Genomic DNA, 23,120 nt, shown 5'->3' with positions numbered 1-23,120 from the left:
ATTGCTTTTTAAATAAATATCTGAATGTTTTTGCTGACACCAGTTGTTTCTAAACATTTTAGTATCCATGTGTGAGGCAATGAGTCGAAGGCTTTCTTGTAGTCAATCCATGCAAGACTTAGATTGGTTTTTCTTCTCTTGCAATTTTCTAAAATCATTTTGTCATCAGCAGCTGGTCTTTTGTGCCTCTGGTGTTTGGGCAATTTCCTTTCTGTTCAACTGGAAGCTGTTTGTTAGTTAATAAGTGTTGCATCACTTCATCTGCTATTATTCCAGTTAATAATTTGAACATGGTTGGCAGACAGGTTATCGGTCTGTAATTACTTGGAACTGCACCTTTTGCTGGGTCTTTCATGATGAGATGAGTTTTCCCAGTTGTTAGCCATTGTTCAATATCACCTCCTTGCAAAATGTGATTGAACTGTTTTGATAGTTGTTTATGAAGGCTTGTTAGGTGTTTAAGCCAAAAGCCATGCAGTTCATCGTTGCCTGGAGCAGTCCAATTTTTAATTTTCTTTGCTCTTTCCCTTATTAATTCTGGTGTTGTTGTTGTTGTTGTTACATTTATATCCCGCTCTTCCTCCAAGGAGCCCAGAGCGGTGTACTACATACTTGAGTTTCTCTTTCACAACAGCCCTGTGAAGTAGGTTAGGCTGAGAGAAAAGTGACTGGCCCAGAGTCACCCAGCTAGTTTCATGGCTGAATGGGGATTTGAACTCGGGTCTCCCCGGTCCTAGTCCAGCACTCTAACCACTACACCACGCTGGCTTCACAAAAGGAGGGGAGACTGAGGCAGTTCACTCCAAGTGCAGAGTGGCCTTGACTGGAAATTAACCTGCTTTAGTTAACTTCTGGGGTCTACTTAGGGTATCCCAGCATAGGGAGGGCATGCATCTGATCCCCTTTCCAATTTGTTTGTTAGTAGCCAAATCTAGGGGCGACTGGCCCACTATCAACTAAATGATCTGTCCCCATATGCCACAAGCTGACGGCTCACTATCCCATGAAATCTCCAAGTCTGGAGACTCAAACACAAGCGGGGTTGGGGGTGGGGTTGGGGCTTCAGGAAGCCTGCAGAAAAGCATGGCTAGTAACAGGACAAGTTACATATTTTTGCTAGGAGATAAAATTTCACATATGAGTTCCTTCAGAACTCTCGGGTGGATGCCATCTGGCTTTGGCGATTTGTTAATTTTTAGTTTTTCAAGGCAGTTGAGAATATCCCCTGTCATTACCTCAAATTGGCCTTCTAATCCTGAGAAACCCATTTCCAGAGCAGGTATATGGTCAGTATCATCTGCCGTGAAGACAGATGCAAATAACTCATTCAGCTTTTCTGCAATCTCCTTATCCTTTTCATGCCCTCATCATCTAAGGGTCCAACCACCTCCCTGGCAGGTTTTCTGCTTCTGATATATTTAAACAAGTTTTATTTATTTATTTATTTATTTATTTATTTATTTATTTATTTATTTATTTATTTCGATTTCTATACCGCCCTTCCAAAAATGGCTCAGGGTGGTTTACACAGAGAAATACTAAATAAATAAGATAAGATGGCTCCCTGTCCCCAAAGGGCTCACAATCTAAAAAGAAACATAAGACAGACACCAGCAACAGTCACTGGCGGTACAATGCTGGGGGTGGATAGGGCCAGTTATTTCATCTGACACTTCTAGAAATATGCTCCTCAAGCTCTCTTTCTGCATTCCTTATTGTCTCTTTGCATTATTTTGCCAGAGTTTATGTTCCTTTCTGTTCTCTTCATTTGGGCAGGACTTCCGTTTTCTAGCTTCCCTGACTTAGCCATGCTGGCATTCTCTGGAACTTGGTGAAACCTTTCCTCCTTCTTGGTATACATTCCAACTGAGCTCCTGTTATTGTGGTTTTAAATACATTCCATACTTTCTGGAGTGATTTGACTCTCCCTTTCTTTCCCTTTCAGCTTCCTTCTTGCTAGTCCCCTCATTTTTGAGAGGTTTCCTCTTGTAGCTTATCCATAATTTATGTAAGGACCTATTCTGTGTTTCACAAAGCATATAGACAGGGGCTATTCATTAATGGCTTGAACATCTTACCATGTGATTCCTTTCATGTGTAGAGGAAAGCTTATCAGCAATTTGCTAACACTTCTTGTCATGCAGCAAATTTAAAATAATTAGCAAACAAAAGCCGAGAGACTTTCTGCAGAAGCTTCAAAAGTACAAACAGAACCCACAATGGCGGACAGTGCTTGCTCTTGCAAAAAGCATTTATCATCTGACAGAATACAACTGGGAAGGCAAAAGCGGGATCTAATAACAGCTCTCTTGCCAGGCTCTGCATGCAAAGTCATTAAGGAGAAGGTTAACCCCTCTCGCTATCACACACTCTCCAGCAAGCAAATGTTGATTTACCCAGTAACGAAGAATATTTGTCTAGTAGAGAGAAATGAACTGTACACAGTATGGCAACAGACTGAAAAGGCCATAAGTCACACTCGTGGTCAGATTGCCCCTGCGTATTTTACTCTGAGGTTGAGAGTCTCAGGGCATTTCACTCGAAAACTTCCAGAAGTCTCAAAAGTCTTGGGGAAACTATAGCTTAAAATATGGCTGCGGATTCAGTGCTGCAATGCTGCAGGAAGATCACTGCTGGGATCTTTCCTCCACCTGGAATGCTCGTATTGCAAGGAAACGTGTAATGAGGCTTTTCTCACAATCTCCCAAAAGCGGGTTAAGGGAGCCCAGCCCACAGCTGGGAGGTTGTGAGCTGCAACGGGAGCTGCGTGGCTCCCGGCAGCAAACCTCCAAAAGTCCCCCTCCCCTTCAACGGGGTTAGCAGAATGAGTGCTCCGCTAACCCCGTTTTGGCTATCGTGAGTCTCCACACCACAGCAACTCATGAGGAGACCCCTGACCGGGAGGCTCCAACAAGCACTGGCACAGGGCATTCTTGGACTTCTGGGGACAGGTGGCCCCCGATCCCCACTGCCCCTACCGGCTCCATGATGGGGCTGGTAGTCATGTGGGCAGCCAATCCAGCTGCCCAGGGCAAGCTCCCTGCTCGTCTGTGGGGAGAGCGGGCTAAGCCCTCTTTTCCCTCAGAGCCTGGTTAGGGTTAGGGACCTAATAGACGGAAAGTTCTTCTTTCCTGTAAGAAAACCGCCTGTTTGCATGTTTGTTTATAATTATGTGAACCACTTTGGGAACTTTTGTTGAAAAGCGGTATTATATACTACTATGAATATACACACACACACACACACACACACACACACATATATATACACACACATATATACATATATACATATACATATATACGTATACATATATTCATAGTAGTAGCCTTCATTTAAGAATATAAACAAAACTTTCTTGCACTCGTGGTTAATAAACACTGAAACGATGATGTCAAAGTGTGCTGAATGTTTGGAAACAAGGACATGTCTAATTAATGGTTGAGTCATATTTTCACATTTCTGTAAGAATATTGTAGAAAATATGCCATGTGACTATCAGTTGCAGTTTGATATCTACAGGGTTCTTTATCAGCAAATCATGTTTCTCACAGGCAACTGCAATAGGAAAAGCAGTGTTTTCTAGTGTTCAAGAACATGTGAAAACCCTGGGCAGGATCCAGATTAAAGTTATTCATGAATGAATCTCAGTGGTTGACTTGATGAGGAAAATTATTTATGTATTTATTTTTATTTAATAAATCTGTATACTTCCCACTACTGAAGTCTCTAGGAGGAGGTTTACAGCATAAAACAAACCAAGAACTTAAAACATATTAAAATCAGATTAAAATATCGGAAGAGTAATGAACTGCCTTCAAAAGAAGACTGGCTGATAAAAATTTTGGAATATGCGGAGATGGCAAAACTTACAGCACTAATAAGAGACCAAAACTTGGAATGTTTTAAAGAAGATTGGAAACCATTCTTGTTGTATCTAAAGAATTACTTTCCTACTATGGACTTTACAGCAGGGTTTGAAATTTAGTAAAAAACTGCAGGTTGGGTAGATTAGCTATGTTTTTAAGGGTTTGAATTTATGTTTTGAATTATTATTATAGCAAGGGTAAATTTTATAGTTGATGATTCACGAAGAGATGTGTGCAGGAAGTCCACCTTTTTGTGTGTATTTGCAATGAATGATAATATTACTACTGTTAGAATTAATAAAAATTGAATTTGGGGAAAAAAATCAGATTAAAATATCCATAAAAACACAACAACTAACTAAAAAGCTTCGCTGAAGAGATGTGTCTTTAGCTTTCCTAAGAGCCAAAAGGGATGGAGCAGCTCTAATCTCAGCAGGAAGTACATTCATTCCACAGTCCTTGGGCAACTACAGAGAAGGCACGCTTTGAGCCTTTGAGTCATCTCCAGATGACCTGGCGGCAACCTCAGATAGATCTTTCCTGAAGATCTTAATAGGCAGCAGGGTTCATAACAAAGAAAGTGTTCTCTTAAATATCATGGGCCCAAGCCATTAAGGGCTTTATAGGTAATAACCAGCACTTTGTATTTTGCCTGGAAACCTATTGGTAGCCGGTTACTCAAAGTTACTCAAATTAATTGCATTGGAAACCACTGTTGTAAGCTGCCCAGAGAACAATTTGTTATGAGGCAGCTAACAAATCAAGTTTATTATTACAGTATAATTATTTTATTATGGAAAGAAAATAACCTTTTAATTGCAATTGGACCATTCTGAGTAATTTTTAATCATGTCAGCCATTGAAATTAATGAGATTTAAGTCATGACTAACATCTTATTTATTTCATATTGGAGGATAATTTGATATTGGCTCTGGTAACTTGGTAGAATGTATTGTGTACTGCCTGCTTATGAGTAAAGTCCAGAAATTCTGAGGGTGAGAGAGGCCATGTGAGGAGATGAAGGAAACAGTTTAACTTTTGTAGGAGAAGCCTCTGTGAGGGGCTGAGCTGCTATGAGCCATCTTATTTATTTATTATTACATTTGTATTTATTACATTTACATTTTATTTATTACATTATTACACATGTGTTATTTATTTTTCTATGTAAAACAAAATGTTGAAGAAAACTTCTACAAAGGAACAACATTGCCCCTTCTTCCCCTAAAAATCCACTCTTGGAGGTTTGGGAGCCTCTGGAGCAGAATGGGATGTGGCTGCCAAAGCAGCTGCTGAGGGACAAGAATTGGTGAAAATCGCCCTTGACTCTTATAGGAAGAGATGTGCTTTCAATTAACTTATTGTAGCATTACTATTCAAAATGTAATAAGGCCACATTTTAAGGTGAATGTACCTTTCTATTTTTCATTTTTAATAGAAACTTTTAATTCCTGTAGTTAGGCATTTTTGTAATCCTTCCATGAATAATATTATGCACGCTCTGGTGAAATCACACATTTCAAGTACTTCTGATGTTCAGTGGCTGTGATTTAACCTTGCTTGAGAAAGTGGGAGCGAAAAACTGGTTTGACATGATTTGACAGCCGGATGCCTCAGCTGTAATTCTAAAGCCTGAGGGATGGCCCACTGGTAAAGCCATTTCCTACCCTCATAACCAGGGAGTGTGGAACAGTCATAATTACCCACAGGATCTTGGGTGGTACAGAGCTGCAGATCAGTGCATATTTCCTAAGGAAAACTTGGTGGGATCAGGTGTTGCTTTTTCTGAGCATGTGACTGAGTTATTTAGAGACAAAATCCACCCCCCACCCCCAATAAAATGAATTAATGACTGGTTGTTGTGTTGGGCCTTTGCCTGCAGGCAGCTGCTCTTCAGGTCCCTTTCTGCAGTGTACCTGCTTATTATAGATGGAGATGTGAGCTGTCTGGGTTGATCTCTGGAAGGTAGTGATATGGGGATTTTCCTGCCTTGCAGCAAATTCTTTCAGATGTATTATTTATCCAACCTGCATTGACAATATACACTTTATAGGCACAGTACCAGATTAAGACTGGCCAACATGAACAGTAATAAGGTGATTTTGTTGAATCCAAATAAGGCAGCACTGTCCATGGATAATGAGCACAGCTTCAGGACAATGCCGGATTATTTATAGTCTGCTCAAAACTGTTCAAACAGGTCTGGATGACCTTTGCATTAACTAGCTAAAGGAAGAATACACAATAGTTACTTTCGTTGTTATGCAGCTCCGATGTGAAATTTCAGAATGGTCTGGCTGGCTAATATAAACAACATCCAATTAAACTAGTTTGCTTGCAGTACATATCATTAGAACCAGTGTTTCATCTCAGGGACTCCCAGATGTTGTTGACTACAACAATGAAATGGCTTTTGCTTGGGGATTATGAGAGTTGTAGTCAACAACATCTGGGAATTCCTGTTAGGGGGAACACTGATTACAACTGGAGTTAGTCTGTACTGTGTGTGCTTATTGGGCAGTGTAGCTGTGATAAGCAAAAATAGACCAATTGTTTAAAAGCAGTTCAGGCTGAAATCAGTGTATAATGGCATTTATGCACAATACACACAAAAAAGCTTTTGAACTTTTCGTGTGCCATTTTAGTGTATAATATGTTAATGCTGTTAAGGCGGGATGAAATGTGAAAGAGAATTTTTTAAATTAAATGCACATGCAGCTGTCTGAGTGTGATTTTTAATTTGAATTGATCTGATGTTCTATGTATGCTGTTATATAGAGTCAGTGTGGTATAGTGGTTAGAGTGTTGGGCTAGAACTGGGGAGATCTGGGTTCAAATCTCTACCCAGCCATGGAGCTGACTGGGTGACTTTCGGCCAATCACTTATCTCTCAGCCTGGGTTGTTGTGAGAATAAAAAGGGCACACCTATGAATGTCACCCTGCACTCCTTGGAAGAAGAGCAGCATGTGAATTATCACTATTGTTGTGCGTGATGTCCAGTAAAAATGTGCAACTTTTTTTGGAAGTACTGTACATACCTTCTAGCCCATGTGTGTTCTACAGATACTGGAAAAGCAAAATTGCTTTATTTATTTATTTCATTTATATGCCGCCCATCCCAGAATGGCTCAGGGCGGTTAACACGATATATTATACTATATATAACTTTTAAAATTTTTTTCACAAAAACATAAAAGACATAAAAGAAAAACAGTTAAAATGAACATAAAACTCATTTTTATAACCATTTAAAACCAATTAAATATTATTAAAAGCCAAGCTGAAAAGATGGGTCTTTAGGGCTCCTCTGAAGGCCTCCAAAGACAGTAAGCCTATTATACTCACAGGGAGCACATTCCACAATCAAGGGGTGACAACTGAGAAGGCCTGATCCCAGATTGCCACCAGATGAACTGGTGGCATCTGAAAACAGACCTCTCCTGATGATCTTAATAATCACAGGGAAATACAGGGAAAGGTGTTATCTTAAGTAATCCAGGCCTAAGCCATTCAGGGCTTTAAAGGTGATAACCAGCACTTTATATTTTGCCCTGAAACATACTGGCAGCTATTGCAACCAGACCAATCTGGTTTTCTAAAGATTTATTGAGGTTGCAATCCTACGTGCACATTTCGGAGGAAGTCCTATTGAGATTAGTGAGATTTATCTCTGAGTAAACATGGAAAAGATCAGATTGCATGTGTCATGTGAAGAAAATATCTTCAAAGCAGCATAAAGGATGAGGCTTATCACAGTCACGAAGCTTTACTTTGCTGCAGGTAAAGATAAACCATTTAGACCCCAGGGTGCTGGCCAGACTCATGGCATGCATGCTATTTCTTGTTCAGTCTCAGATTTGTGTGAAATCACACTGCCATATTTACCATATCTTTCCAACCTTCTCCTAATTCTGTTGTCTCACTTCAGGAAGAAGAAAAGAGCTGCAATTTAAAGGTATTCAGAATCACAGACCATTCCCATTCCTTCTAAATAATAGTCATTTTTTCAAGAGTGTACTTGTATGAGGAAGGTGAAAACTGTTCTAAGGATATATTTAGAAATGGCAAGGCACCTTCAAATAATAGCTAAACTAAAGGATGTAATGCCATAGAGTCTGTGTCATAAGGTTTAGAAGCTATACCAAGCAATCTACCAACAGAATCTTTGCCAAAGGTGCTCTGTTGGTTAACTTCGCCATTAATAACAAATATCTTTGAACATTGCTGGTATTTAAGCAGGGGTGTAGCTATAATTGAGCAAAAGGGTTCAAAGAACCTAGGCTCCCAGCTCCTGAGGGGGCCCCCAGCTCCATGTCCCTCCCTATTTTCTTCATTATCTCCCTTACTCTGAGGGGCCGCCAGAGAGAGGGGTGAACACGGCCCCCTCTCCTCTAGCTATGCCCTTGGATTTAAGTAAGAGCTTATCCTCAACGCCATTTTGCTTTTGCATGAGATTAGTCATGTGGTTCCAGCAGGCCCCCTTTGAGAAGCCTGAGGGCTGAATGTTTATTTGAGGGCCTCATCTGTCTGTAGTGCCTTCTCAGTATTTCCAGTGTCAGTATCAGGTTCTCAGTTCGAGTCTCAATCTTGTCTACGACTGATTTTTGAAAATACTTGCATACAAATTCTATATTAAAATTTTCTGAATTTTTAGATCATGTGGTTCTGAAAGTATTTTATTTGTTCGCTCTATTTCTGTTACATTTGTACACATTTCTACTGTGTGTCCAATTAAAATGTAACAAGGAACTCTGAATAAAAATGCTTCAAGGACTGCATATTGTCTGTCCCTGCACAAATTCATTATTTGCCATATAAATCTCTGCTAGTGGCCGAGCTGTGTTGTAGCTTTAACATTCAGACAGACCAACTGCCCTTTTAGACTGAAATTCTTAAAGCCACAACTCTGGAAAGCCTGTCTAAAGAGAGCCATTGCAAACCCTAATCTTGATTTACTGTGTGGCTCTGAATAGTTTACTATATCAATAATTCAGTAGACCAAGTTCTTGAGTATGCTGCGGTTTAGTTCATGGGGATGTGACTGGAGTCCTAATAACCATTTTTAAATATTAAAGCTTTTTATATGAAAGCATTTATGATGAAACATGAGTCTGCATCTGTGTAATGCAGATCTTATTTGTGCTATGAAGTACAAGAAAAGAACCCAAATAAAACACTGGCAACAATGGTTAGTGCTGAACTGAACAGAAATTCACTTTTTTTTTCTTTACAAGGAATGAGTCGCAATCTCCACTATCTTTCTATTGTGCTCAGTGCAATATTACCTAGGATACCAGTGTCTTTCTAATGTGTTCAGTGCAATCATATCTCAGTGCTGTATACACTGTGAAGGTAATCCACAAACATCCCAACCTCTCCATAGTTCTTGCAATATTCCGAGGTGGCCGTACTGTAATTTGTACGTCTGGAAAAGGCACGTTATCAATGGCTCTGCAGCTGTTATTACTATTCTATAATGAAAGAAGTGTTGCTTGTCATGTTTTTTTCCTTATCTGGTTGAAACACAAGTGGTTTATATATGATGATTGGCTTGTGTGATGCCATGCCTATTGGATGGTGTCTTTTGTAGGTGCAGAAGAGTGAAACCAGGAGAATCTCTAAAGTAAGTGAAGTTGCATAGGAATGTGAATAGAATTCAGATCAGGAGTTCCAACATTCAGCAGGAGAAACCTGATATTTGTGGCATCCTTTTGATGGTGTGAGAAGGTAAGAGCTCCTGAGGAGATGACTTCAGTGATGTTACAACACGTGGGCAAGACTCGTGCATACTTGGGAACAGTGTTCCCTCTAATTTTTATCGTCAGTGAGGGGAAGCAGTTTTGTCCTGGGCGGCAGTTTCAAGGTAATGTGTGCACATAATTCACACATACACACACACACACACACACCTGGTCTGGTAGTAGCAAGCATGACTTGTCCCCTCAGCGAAGCAGGCTCTGCCCTGGTTGCATATGAATGGGATTCCCCTTAGGGGATGGAGCCATTCTGGGAAGAACATCTAGGTTCCAAGTTGCTTCCAGCGCATCTCCAAGATAGGGCTGAGAGAGACTCCTGCCTGCAGCCTTGAAGAAGCCACTGCCAGGCTGTGAAGACAATACTGAGCTAGATAGACCAATGGTCTGACTCAGTATATGGCAGCTTCCTATGTTCCTATATTAATACTGTGCCTTGCAAAGACTGTGCCACGCAGTTTTTTAAATCTCCCCACCCCCACCTTTCTTCTTCTGCAGCTTATTAATCAACACTGAAACTAGAATCCAACATGCATTTGCAGAAGATGCATCACAAGGAGGCATCCCGGCTTTCTCCTGTTCCAAATCATCCAGACTCTTACTAGCTCTGCTTCTGAGTAAGAGGGTGTGATCTATGCAAAACTTAATGGTTGCTTGAGGTGCTTTTGGTTGGAAGGTGGGTACATGGGTGGGGGGATGTAGTTACAAAGACAGTACAGGAGATAAATACAGATTTATTATATTATTTTACCCCAAAAGCAATTGGACACTCCTGTGATTATTGATGAATTTCTGAGGATTTTTCCAATTTTTGTATTCCTTCCATAAGGAATAGTGGGGATTTGAGGCAGCCCGTCCAGCCCATTCTCCCCTTTGCAGGGTGCCCAGGGTACCCCAAAGTGGGTTTGGTGGCACGGCAGGTATGGCCTCAACTCCCCCCAGGCACCCTCAAGTTTGTAGCATTTATTGTTTATTTTTAAAGAATTGTTGAAAAGAATTTTTGCCTTCCATTGCAATGCATTAGGAGGGCTTCTCCATTCATAAGTACTGTGTGTGTGCCCTTAATTGCTGTGAACTCTGAGTTCAGAGTTCACAGCAAATTAAAGGCACACACTGTTCAACTGTAGTACTTATATGAATGGAGAATTCCTCCTAATGCATTGCAATAAAGGGGGAAATTCTTTTAAACAATTCTTTAAATATAAACAATAAACCCTACAAACTTGGGGGTGCCTGGGGGGAGTTGTGGCCATACCTGCTGTGCCTCCAGACCCACTTTGGGGGGCCCTGGCACTCCCCAAAGGGGGGAATGGGGCTGCCTCAAATCCTCATTATTCCTTATGGGAAGAATACAAAAATTGGAAAAAATCTTCAGAAATTCATCAATAATCACAAGAAGTGTCTGATTGCTTTGGGGTTTGGTGGGTGGTTGACACCATGGGTGCCTACCACCCACTCCAGTTTTGTGCCCCTAGGTGATCTACATAGGGAGTAATGGGCCAGTTCGAGTCCCCATTATACCCTATGTAGAACCTTTCAGAACTGGTTCGACTTGGGTTCGAATTTGAACTGAACCAATGGGAATGGGTGGTTTTGAGCAAAACCAAAACCAAACCTACCCAACCTGGTTTGAGGCTGGTTCACATTCGAACCAAACAGGCGAAGCTGGTTTTGTGCACACCCCTAGCGCAGAGGGTGTGTGCATGTGCACCCGGGCGTGTGCCTTAGAGGGAAGGCTGCTTGGGAATTTTTATAGCTGGGGCTAACCCCTGCTAACTTGGCAAAGAGGCACCTTTTAATGTGGTGATTCTCTTTATTTAGCAGAGGGAAAGTAACTGGCCCTATCCACCCCCAGCACAGTACCTCCGGTGACTGTTGCTGGTGTCTATCTTAAGTTTCTTTTTAGATTGTGAGCCCTTTGGGGACAGGGAGCCATCTTATTTATTTGTTATTTCTCTGTGTGAACTGCCCTGAGCCATTTTTGGAAGGGCGGTAGAGAAATCAAATCAAATCAAAAAATAGATAGACAGGTAGATAGACAGGTAGATAGATAACCTGGACATAGATATGGGAATGATACAAATGGGGACAACAAGCTTCTAATCAGGGATGTGCACGGACTGAGGTTTGTGTAGAGGTTTGGTGCTGAACCGATTGGACGAGGTCTGAACCAGTTTGGTGCCACAGGGAGGGGAGGGGCAAGCAGGATCTTTTTGAAAAAGGAGAGCAGGTCATTACCTGCTCTCTGCTGCTGCATGCAACTTCCTGCTGTGTTGGCACTTGTCCCAATCATCCATGTGTGCCACCAGCATGCACATGGCATCCATACACACGTGGGAGCCATATGTGTGCTGGCACTGTGTGTGGGTACTTGGGACAAGCACTTGTGCAGCAGGAAGCTGCATGCAGCAGCAGAGAGCTGGTAAAGACCTGCTCTCATTTTTAAAAAAAGATCCCGCTCATGGTGCCGCTCCCCTCCCCACGGTGCTGAAGCTGTGCACAAACCTACTTCTAATGCAAAATATTCAACATTTGTTAAAAAGTAATCAAAATATACAAGCTCATTTAGCGAAGCAGTAAAATAAGTCTCTGATGGTAATACTAGCAAACCATATAATTAATGTGGGGAATTTGATAGACTTGCATGAATGTTACCATAGAAAAACAATGCATTCAATAATAACCATTGAAATGAATGGAGTAACCAAAGAGTTCTGGGAGGCACGACTCCTAGCAAGTCCACTTGATGTAAGTGCCATTGCTAGCTTTTGCTAGGCTATGTGGGGATGGTTTGTGGCAGGGAGTTAATTGACAAGAGAAACAGCAAGTTGGTGGAACCAAGTGGTTAGAAAAGGAGGGGATAGGCAAAACAAGTTAATGCACTGCAGCAGGTGAACACTGGTTTAAGTGAGAAGGGGAGGTTGGGGTTAGAGAGATGACAAACACAAGAGGGCATTTCTCCCGTGCTGGTCACTATAACTATAACTGGTCTTCGCAAAATAGGTCAGGACACAGATTTTTTTTTAGAGAATTAAGTTAAACTTTGGATGTAGTTGGAGAAATCTATTCATGAAAGGATCTCCATTATGCTGGCCTTGGGAGAGTGTTCCCATAGGGGCAAAGGCTATATCCTAGTTCCTCTCCCATCACAATGCTTGTGATCAGAGAAACACTAATTAAGGGGTCCCTCCCTGGCCAGGGACTCCACTTTGCTACTAAAAGATAGAAAAGAAACAGAAGGAGGGGAAAGGAATCCCTGTCCTAAAGTGGGTGATTGCAGGGGGTGTATCTACCTGTCCTGTAGCCTTGGACTGGAACGATGAAGCTGGAGATCCGCTTGGTGAGGGGATTCTGAGGTAGCTAGGTTAGTGGCTTGTGAGGAATTGAGGGGGCCAAAATAGTAAGATCAGCTCAAAAATAGTGAAACCAGCTCTTTGAACCAGAGAGTCTCAGGGTTGAAAATCTCTGGGATTCCTTCACAGGACACACATTCTATCTGGGCTTTGCAATGGGGTGGACGGTCCAAGTAACGAGGGTGGCACAGCCTCAGTCCCCGGGAACAGCTGTGTGGATAGTGGGCAAATGCTAATCCATGAATTGTGCGAAGCTGAATATGGAGTTGTATGTGAAGCTGTTCAAAGTACTTGCTCAAGGGGGAGAGTTACGTTCTCAAATTAAGCATATAGTATTCAACCCAAGGGTTGAGTGCCTTCCACCTTGCTCTTATTCAAAGAGGAAGGTGGGAGTAAGATTAGTTTTTCTAAAGTGAGAATTCCTGTCTGAGTGTCACTGAGAGGTAGTGATAAAGTCTTGTGCTTGAATCTATTGTTTTGAGATATTCAGACTGGCTGAGTCGACTAGGGGTAGAGATCACTCTAAGTGTGCAGCTGCTCTTCAAGATTTCATGAGGTGCTAGTGCTCAGGGCTGATTCAATCAGTACAGTGGCATAGCAAGGTTGAAGTGGGCCCAGAGACAAGATTTTAAAATGCCCCCCCTCAGAAAGTAAAAAAATCTTAAATGAGGCTGAATAGTGGTAACAAAAAGCATAGTTATCTATATTCATATCTGTATCTATATCCTATGTGCCACAACAGAACATCATCCTAAATCATTTTTTAAAAGATTTTGTAAATGCTGGACGATGCAAGTCATTTAATGGTACTAGAGAAAGACATGCAGTTCTGGTAGCTCCAGGTCTTAACACTCACATCAATTTCAGAGGATGAATACAATTGAAGGAAGCCTGGGCAGGTGCACGGCTGGGGGAGTCAGTCATGTGACTTGCCTCTGGAGGGGGCCCCCAAGACAACTCTCTCTCCTTGGCGTATTATAGTTATGCCCCTGAATCAGTAGTAGGAAATTGTATTCACACTTGGGGGGGGGGGGTGTAATTACTCTGCTGAGTAATTCCTTTTTCTATAATTACCTTTGATTTTCTAGGGAAGTTATTTTAGCATATGCTTACCAAATTTTGCTACTGTGGCATCTAATTTCCTTTTCAGGGAAATCCCAAATATTTGATTGCTCAAAGATGTGTTCAGACTTATTGTCATGGGTATCAAGTAGAGGAAAGGGACACTGATGCCAACTTCTCTCAAATTTCATTGCAAAATGTCTCTTTGTTTTTTGGTGGATCTGAAAAGTCCTGATTCTGCTTGGGAGACCCATATAGTTTGGGCCAGAAAGGCGGTTACTCCTAACACTGACTAGCTTGAGTGTCTAAGCCAGCGCCTGGAGATTCTATGCGTTTCTATACCTACATTAATAATTTAGTAGCAGAAGAGCAATGGCTTTGCGAATGAGTCAGAGTTTTCCTCACAGTGTTTAATTATTTATTAAGCTTATACGTGCTCTCCAAGGCCAGTTCATGAGTACAAATTTCTTCCTGTTGAGATTGAACACAAAAAATTAAAATGGATAAAAGGAAGAGGAGATTCTCCTCTCCTCCCTTTGCCTCTCCCACTCCACCCCTTACCACGTTGGACTCCATGCTCTGCTGCTTCTGTAGCCCCTCTGCTCAAGCCAAGAAGCACCCAGCACAAGCCCAAGGCAGTGTCAGGTCTCTCCGGACTTGGCTCCATGGAGCCAGCTTTGGCAACAGCAGGCACCACTGTTCCTCCAATACCTAGCTGGGCAATTTCCAGTCAAATAGTGGCTGCTTTCAGAGCCAGGTCCATGCAGTCAAGCAGGACCTTCTGCTTGAGTTATGCTCGGTTCGGGCAGAGAGGCAGTGGTCACTTTTTTCCCATCCCCTGTGATGACTCTGAAGGGTGCCTGTGTGTCAGCTTCCTTCCCAGGCTTTGCTTTCTGAAGCCATTGCGAAGGCTTGGGCTAGCTTAATGTAGGGAAGGAAGGAATTCACCTCAGAGGATACTTTTGAGGGTTTAAGTCCTGCGAGGCTAATTAGGCCAGTCCCTTCATGAAGCAACCTCAACAAGCACCTTGCTTCAGGCATAGGTTTGGGGGCACATTCCGAAGGGCCTCATGGCAGTGAGAGTAGGGTTCACTAGGGTCAATCCGCCCCCTCGGGGTTTCTTTTGGCCAGGTGGCTGTGCCTGCTAGTCCTTGGCAGGTGGAGGGCTTGCTTATTCTCCCTCTACCCCCTTCTTCTGTTGCTTATAAAAAGTGGGAGATGGAGTTTTCGGAGCTGGAAGAGGAGGCAGCGGCTGCACACATGTGCATGCCTGCTGCTGCTGTAGGTGGCGGGCAGAGCAGCAGAGTGAGGCATGTGGCATGCTCTTGCCATGCCATGCCACGCCACGCCATGCCATGCCATGCAGTGGTTGTGTAGTTAACAGGAGCAGAGCAGCAGCAAGAGATCAGCAGCACCAGCACCACAATGGTGGAGGGAAGTGGCGGTGCCTGCTGTACACTTATTGTTCCAGCCCCTCGGCCAGCAAGCTGGCCATTGCATCAGCCTGCCTGTTTGAATTGAAATAATAAAAATCCTGCAAAACCTGTTTATTAGAAGCAAAAGTGGGATGAAGATACTCAGCTTGAGCAGCAATCCCTCTTTCATACTTTAGTTTTTTGAAGACGACGAAAAAAGGCCTCCAGCCTTAGAATGTGACTGTCTTCTTCCTCTTTCCCTCTCTCATGTCCTGTTGGTCCCTTGTGCTAGCTTCTACTGCAGAGCCTATTCTCTTCCCCCATGTTCTTGCTCTTCTTCTCTGTTTGCCTGCTCTCTGCCTATCTGCTCTGCAGTGCCATAGTCATGGACATCATGAGTGGGTGGTAAATGGGGCTTGGACTCCCTATGAATGGCTCAGAGCCCGGAATCTTATCAGCCACCTCCTCAGTTGGGGGTGGACAATTGCCTCTGCTGCTCCAGCAGCGACGATTGCGTCTCATCTCTGTCTCCTCCCTGAAAGGTGTCGTGCTGGGGACAAAACAGATGCTTTATCCCCAGTATAGCACGTCTCTTCCAGTTTTCCGTTGAGGAGGAGTTGGATATAATTATTCTGGGGATGGAATGATTGAGTTTAATTATCAAATGGGGTGGGGGCGCTGTGGACCTGGGGCATATCTAGGGAAAATAGCGCCTAGGGCAAGCACTGAAATTGCGCCCCCTGTCCAAACATCTAACAGCCATCTTTCAGATAACTTTACCATAATATCAGCTGAAAAACACAAGTCAAGCTCATTAATAGTTTAATATTTCTATTTCTAATATTTTTAATATTTCAATAACTATTTAGCAGTTGACGTAGCTAGACCAAAAAATGTTGGAAAACTACAAATTTCAGTATGCTGGGGCTCATGAAATACCCAAATACTTTATGGAGGTGTACTTGGAAAACTAAACAGAAGTGCCTGTCTAATTCTCTACTATGCATTGTAGCATCACTATTACATACGTTTTAAAAATAAATGGAGAATTTGACTTTTCCCAGATACTCTGAAAATAATTAAAGGATATGCAGAGTAAACTGTGTCACTGCTTGGAATATATTCTAGTATTTCAGAAAAACAGTTAAAATGAGAGAAAGAGAGCAAGAAACTCCCAGCGGGCCTTAATACTAAGAATTTCACACTGATTCAAAGACAAACTCGCCATTAATAGCCATATTATTAAGACATCACATTTAACTCACTTATCACAAGAAGCAAAATAAGAGCAACTGAATAAAATCCTAGCTCATAAGCTTCGGCTCAGTATTCACAAGCCCTGATGCTCTGTACATAGTGCCAAACTAAATATGTTTACACTGACATATTAGATTTTTATTTTTTATTTTTTTTAACCTGTAGCCCCTTTGGGGGGTTTCCTAAAGGCTGTGGGGGGATCTTCAAAGGTTCCCCCTCCCCCTGCTGGCCTCTAGGGCTGCGCAGGGACCATTTGAGCCTGTGTGGTGGCCATTTTTTAATATATATATATATATATATATAAAAATGGCCACTGAAAACAAAATGGCCACCGCAATGCTCAAATGGCCTCTGCGAGGCCTGGGATGGCCTAGGGGCTCACAGAGGCCATTTGAGCATGCACGGTGGCCATTTTGTTTTCAGTGGCCATTTTTAAAAATTTTAATTTTTAAAATTTTTAATTTTTAATTTTTAAAAATGGTGCCCCCTTCAAGTGGTGCCCAGGGCACATGCCCTGCCTGCCCCACAATAGATACGCCCCTGGTCCAGATCTCTTTAGTACCTAGCAACTCCCCTGTTCACCTTCTCCCTGATGCCACCCAAATCCATCTGTAACAGTCCTACTCTAGCTATGTTGCTTATATCTCTGTGAGCTCTCAACAGGCTGCAGATGATGACAGATGGCCATGGTGCATAATTCTGGTGGTTATCTAATTAATTTACTGTTTAGGTGGTCTAGAGAATTGTCATAATAAATTTCACAGTGTGCCATTTACAACAGGTCTACCCTGATGCACATTTTAGAGCTTCCAGATGTATTAATGTTGAAAGGTTTCCTAAGGACACTTTGATGTGACTCCTTATTAAATCTCCTAGCAATGTGTGAGATGGTCAGAATGAGCTTCTTCATGAAAGAGATGTCACGCTAGTCAAGATGAGCAATCTACCTTCCAGGTGCATTTCACACTTTTATTGAGATAAAACAATTCGCCAAAACCCTTGTTGGCCCTTTAAAAGGACATTGGGTGCATAGCTGTATAGATTAACAGAAACACAATTGCTTCATGTTCTCAGGGATCTTTCTGAAAAAGGCTATGATGACACCGAAGCTTCTGAATACTGAACAGCAGGCTCAAAGCAGGCAATTTGCAGTTACTCATTTGGTTCACAGAGGCAAAAGGTCTACTTATCCATACATTTGGGCTAAAGATTTGTGTTTCTTGAAGACAAATAGTTACTCTGTCAAGGCCACATGAACTGTGAGGATTTGAAGGATAAATTATTTCAGTTAATTTATATTTAAAGGGCCAGTGTTTGTTGAAGGGTTTATTACCAGAATTTTGGGGATGTGGCTTAGCTCAGTATAAGAGCACAAAAAAACAACAACCCCCAAAACAGAGGCCTCAGTTTCAATCCCTTCAATGGGGAGCAGAGCTGGTCTTGTGGTAGTGGCGTGAAGTGAAGGGTGGAGTGAATATTTATTTATTTATTGTATTTAAAATATTTATACTCTGCCCCTCCAGTACATTATTGCTTGGGGTGGCTCACAACATTTATAACATAATTACAATATAAAATCAGACTAATAAAATCAACCAAATTAAACAAGTTAAAAATCCAAGCTAAAACCACAATCAGAATTAGCTTTTAAAATTTCAAATTAAATTCTTAAAAAAGCTAAAGGCTAAGAATTATAAAAATTAGTTAAGAATAGTTCAGAAGATTTAGAAATGAGAACAGGCAGTAGCTGTATTAGTTGTGGAAGTATTCTATGAATAAAGATAAAGAGTTCACTTAATCTTCACTTGTTTCTTTGAGTTTGAAATATTGTGCAAAAGGACAGTGCTGCATGAAACAGAGAGATTCTGAATAGGGGTGTGCATGGACCAGTTTTTGCGCTTCGGTCCGAATGAGAACCAAATTCTGACCAAACTGTGGGTCACCAAACCAGTTTAGGAACATAGGAAGCTGCCATATACTGAGTCAGACCATTGGTCTATCTAGCTCAGTATTGTCTTCACAGACTGGCAGTGACTTCTCCAAGGTTGCAGGCAGGAATCTCTCTCAGCCCTTTCTTGGAGAAGCCAGGGAGGGAACTTGAAACCTTCTGCTCTTCCCAGAGTAGCTCTCTCCCCTGAGGGCAATATCTTACAGTGCTCACACATCAAGTCTCCCATTCATCTGCAACCAGGGCAGACCCTGCTTAGCTAAGGGGACAAGTCATGCTTGCTACCACAAGACCAGCTCTCCTCTCTGTCGGTTTGAGCAAACTGATTGGCATGCGTGAAAGCCAGGTAAGTGCTGTAGCCGCGCCACTGCTGCACGGGCTGCTGGGGAAGTGCTGCTGCTCCTGGCATTTTCCAGGACCACTGGTAAGGACCTTCACATTTTATTTTCTAGTTGCCTCTTGCAGCCCCCTGGAGCTGCCCTCACTGGAGCTCGAAGAGTCGAACCAGTTTATTCTGAACCAGGTTCAGTTAGGTTCAATTTTGGACCAGCCCACTTTCCTGGAGTGTGGTCTGGAACAGCTTGAACAGACCCGGTTTGTGGTGGACTGGTTTGTGCGGCTGAGCTGGTTCTGTACACCTCTATTTCTGCACATCGCTAATTCGGAACCCTCCGCTTCTGTTTCTTTCCCTGCAGTCCCTTCTCCCCACCCAACACTTTCCCCTCAATTGAACTCCAGTGCAAGAGATGAGGGGAAGATTTGTCATTCCTTTGTATTTTCCTTTTGCTCTAAAAATTGTAGCTCTGCTTAATGTTGGTGGGGCAGGTCTGGATTTAAACAAATTGATTTACTGCCAATGGATCTAGCTTGGCCTTCTTGAATTCCCTAAAGAAATAGTGCTTGAGGTTGGGAACTGTTATGTTCAGTAAGCCAGGCGAACAGATAATCTCAATTTCTGTTTGTCAGCTATCTGGCGTCTTAGTCATGGTTCCTGCCAACTTTGTCTTTTTTCAACAACAGGCAGGTTCCACCTACTTCATATATTGCAGTGCCTGTGAGTAGTAAGGGGGTGGGAATTTGCTAGCTGAAAGTGGGTTGTATTGCAGTGATATGCCCCTCAGCACCACAAGGAGGCTGTGTATGGTATCAGTCTGCACAAAGGCTAGCCTTAGGTTGTCTTACTTAGAAAGGTACCCTATCACTGTGCATTTCTGCCTTCCCTCTTACTTTCACAGGGAGGTTCACCCACACAATTTGTTTTCCCTTGTCATAGGGGAGTACTTTCTATCCAACAACATTTCAGTGCTCTAAAAAATGATCCTTCAGATACACACAATACTGTATTGTGGAATAGTTCACAGGTAAAATCATGGTGTTACGCAAAAAAGCCAACATACAACAGCAATCTTTGCATATAATGAGCAGGATACAAACTCTTTCCCTCATGTGTGAACTTTGCCCATGCACAACTATTTTCCCCAAGCTCCCTTTCCCTCTGCTGCCCCAGATGTCTTGCAAAAACATGTCGTTGAGCACTAGGGGACCTTCAGGAATATACATCAGCTGTGGGTGGGGTGGGGGTGCTCAGGAAAAAAATTGTTGTGTGTGGGCAACTTTCAAGAGAAGCATTAGTTTGGGTGCTGCCCATTAGGTTTCACTGAAATATGTCTCCTCTAAGAAGAGTAGAAAAGTAAGTGTGTGTGTAGTGTCTGTGTATATGATTCATTTTTATTCCTTGCAATAAGCACCTTCTTCTGAACTGCATGGAAGACCTTTTCAAGTACATAAAAATCAGGGATGTGCACAAACCATGGTTCGAGCACATTTCGGCCACAGGACGTGGGAGCTTTAAGAAAGAGGAGAACTGGTCCTTACCTGCCCTCCCACCACCCTGTGCAGAAGAAGCCCCACGTGGCGTCAGCAAGCACAAGGCGTCTGTGCCTGTGTGGGCGCCATTTGAGGGCTGAGGCCGTGTGGGGCTTCTAGGGCTGTGCGCCGCCCCAGAAGGAAGCTGCATGGGGAGGCAGAGAGCAGGTAAGGACCTGTTCTCTTTCTTACAGCTCCTGGGCCCTGCTGCCGAAATGTGCTCAAACCGCAGTTTGAACCACGGTTCATGCACATCCCTAATAAAAATTCATAAATTACCTGCTTGAATTCAGAATGACTAGAAGCCCCTTGCAAGTATGTAAGAAATTTATACATTACTTGCTTGAATGGAGAATGACCCATTCTCAATTAGTTTCGGTTGTTCTGAGCACACAGATGGGAACAAATAGCCAGATGTTTAGAATAGTCCCATCTGGTCCGTGACCAAGTACAAGTAATTCAGGTGGTACTTTCCCATTCATTAAGTATTAAAAGCATTCTTCATTCCTTGAATCCAATCACTGGGATTCCCCCCCCCCCACTCCCCGGATGAAATTTTTTTCTCATTCAATAGAAAATCTCATTGAATTAACTTGACGTCATGAGCCCTATCATGGCAGCAATTTTTCCATGACAACCCATTATTCTGCATAGCTGAATCAAGTACAGATGAATGTAGAACTGCCTCTGTGCATACCAAGTTTTCATTTACAATGGCATTTGCTACTTCCTATTGACAGACTATATATATACCGGCACCAATGGCAACAGTGTCTTTTATGTTCTCCAGACTCCATCAAACGGACAGCCATTGCTCAGAACAGTTGACTTGCTCAGCTTATAGGAAATCCTCAAACAGCATGGAGTATACATCATTAATGTTGAAAAATTACAAAATAAACTTAAATTATGGTCTAATGGCCACAGTAAACTCTTGTTTTATTACCAAAGCTGTCCCAGTGGTGATTTTTATGAGGAGAGAAAAAGCATTGTGGCTAAGTCCTATACAGTTTTGCAACAAGGATGCAATAGAGAAAGTGAAGCATTGCCAAAATGGCACCAGCACCTATGCCCCTGCTGCCCACCCATCGCTTCATAAGGTTTCCTGATATGAAAGCCTGCTTCCGTTGCAAAATAGATATTGGGAACCCCAACCTTTTTCATAGAAAGGCAGCCTTTGGATCTGTGTGGAGACACTTTATCCTCACAAGCAATTAAGATGACATTAGCTAATATTTTTAAATTTATTATTCAAATGTTTCCAATAATACTAAAAACTAGCTTTTGTCAGGCAAAAAATAATTGTCAACTTTATATGGGGTAGAAAATGGGCAAGAATAAGTGAAAACACTACGAGAAGAACATCAAATAGAGAAGGTTTAGTATTGCTGGACGTACATATGGAGTAGCATGCATACCAACTGCGTCACATTCTTAGGTTTGCAAATGACAGCATTAAGTCCTCATGGCTAGGCATATAATCCTGCCAGTTGCTTGGTTATATGTTAGAGAAAGTCATGTGGCAAGATAAGCATAAGAGATGTTCAGAACTGACAATTCATATTTAGTGTCAACATTTTCTGCATGGGATTGTTGGAGAGAGAGAATTGCTCCCAGATGGTCTCCAGCATCAAAAATTCTGGGTCAGCATCCTTTTCAACCAAGCCTGAATCTGTCCGTATTCAAGTTATAGGGAGAAACTTGAAATCAGTCATAACTGACCATAGGTAGTAGATCATCTGAACTGGCCATGGAGTGATGATGGCTTAGTTTTGGCCAGGTTTTTCCCCCTCACAGCACAGCAGTGTGCCCCAGTGTACAGTCTGGGGATACCCGGATTGGCAAACAGGGACCTGTTGTACAGTAGAAATTTAAATGGCAAACAGGGACCTGTACAGTAGAAATTTAAATGTGTCCAATAGTCTAATCATTTTAGGTCATTTTTTGGAAAAATATTCCAAAGTTTTGAAAATTGGTACAGATGTCAAGGACACTGTTGTAAGTTTTATTGAGGGATAGTAGGGGTACAGGAAATGAAAAAGGGATGGGTTATTCTTGAAGCATGTTGGCACGACTGGAAGGAGAATTGGCTTGAGGATGAAAAAAGAGAGAGAAAATGCATTGGTCATAGCTACTTGAATCTGGTTGGGGGAATCCTTCTCTCCAGGGAGCTCAAGAGTGAAGCGAGCTCATGAGGTGTGCCCGGTTCGCATGGGGTGCTGTGTCTGATGGCGACTGTGGCAAAAGCAGTGGCATGCAGCAAGGGCACGAGCAAGCCAGGTGCCATGTTTGAGGGAGATTTAGGCATGACTGATGGACTACAGGTCCTCTTGATGTTAGGAGACTCAATCCAAATAAGGTACAGGTATTTGTTATTGATCAGGTTGTATAATCTGGCTGGCTTCTGTGTATGCTTCTTTAGACAGTTTCATGAAAGAGAGATATTGCCTTGGGCAGTCACCTGAATAGATATGGGAGGAGGCAGATCACACATTCTGGCATCTGCTCCCTTGCTTCCGATAAGGGTGGGAGGTAACAAGGCGAGAAGATTTGTTTAGCCTTGAAACATGGGAGGAAGAGAGCTTGCATTCCTTT

General features: G+C 42.4%; 1 long non-coding RNA gene across 1 annotated transcript in view; it reads left to right on the top strand.

Moving 5' to 3' along the window:
- Nucleotides 1-21,394, top strand: part of LOC128340356 (uncharacterized) — a 43,214-nt gene extending 21,820 nt beyond the window's left edge. Inside the window, exons 4-6 of the long non-coding RNA XR_008313643.1 lie at nucleotides 7,800-7,826; nucleotides 9,462-9,598; nucleotides 21,266-21,394. This is a non-coding gene — a long non-coding RNA (uncharacterized LOC128340356). The remainder of the gene's footprint in view (nucleotides 1-7,799; nucleotides 7,827-9,461; nucleotides 9,599-21,265) is intronic.
- The last annotated feature ends 1,726 nt before the right edge of the window (nucleotides 21,395-23,120 follow it).

This window comes from Hemicordylus capensis, chromosome 1 (assembly GCF_027244095.1).
Source record: "Hemicordylus capensis ecotype Gifberg chromosome 1, rHemCap1.1.pri, whole genome shotgun sequence".
In the NCBI taxonomy this organism is placed as follows: domain Eukaryota; kingdom Metazoa; phylum Chordata; class Lepidosauria; order Squamata; family Cordylidae; genus Hemicordylus; species Hemicordylus capensis.
This window is presented reverse-complemented; position numbering and strand designations above follow the sequence as displayed.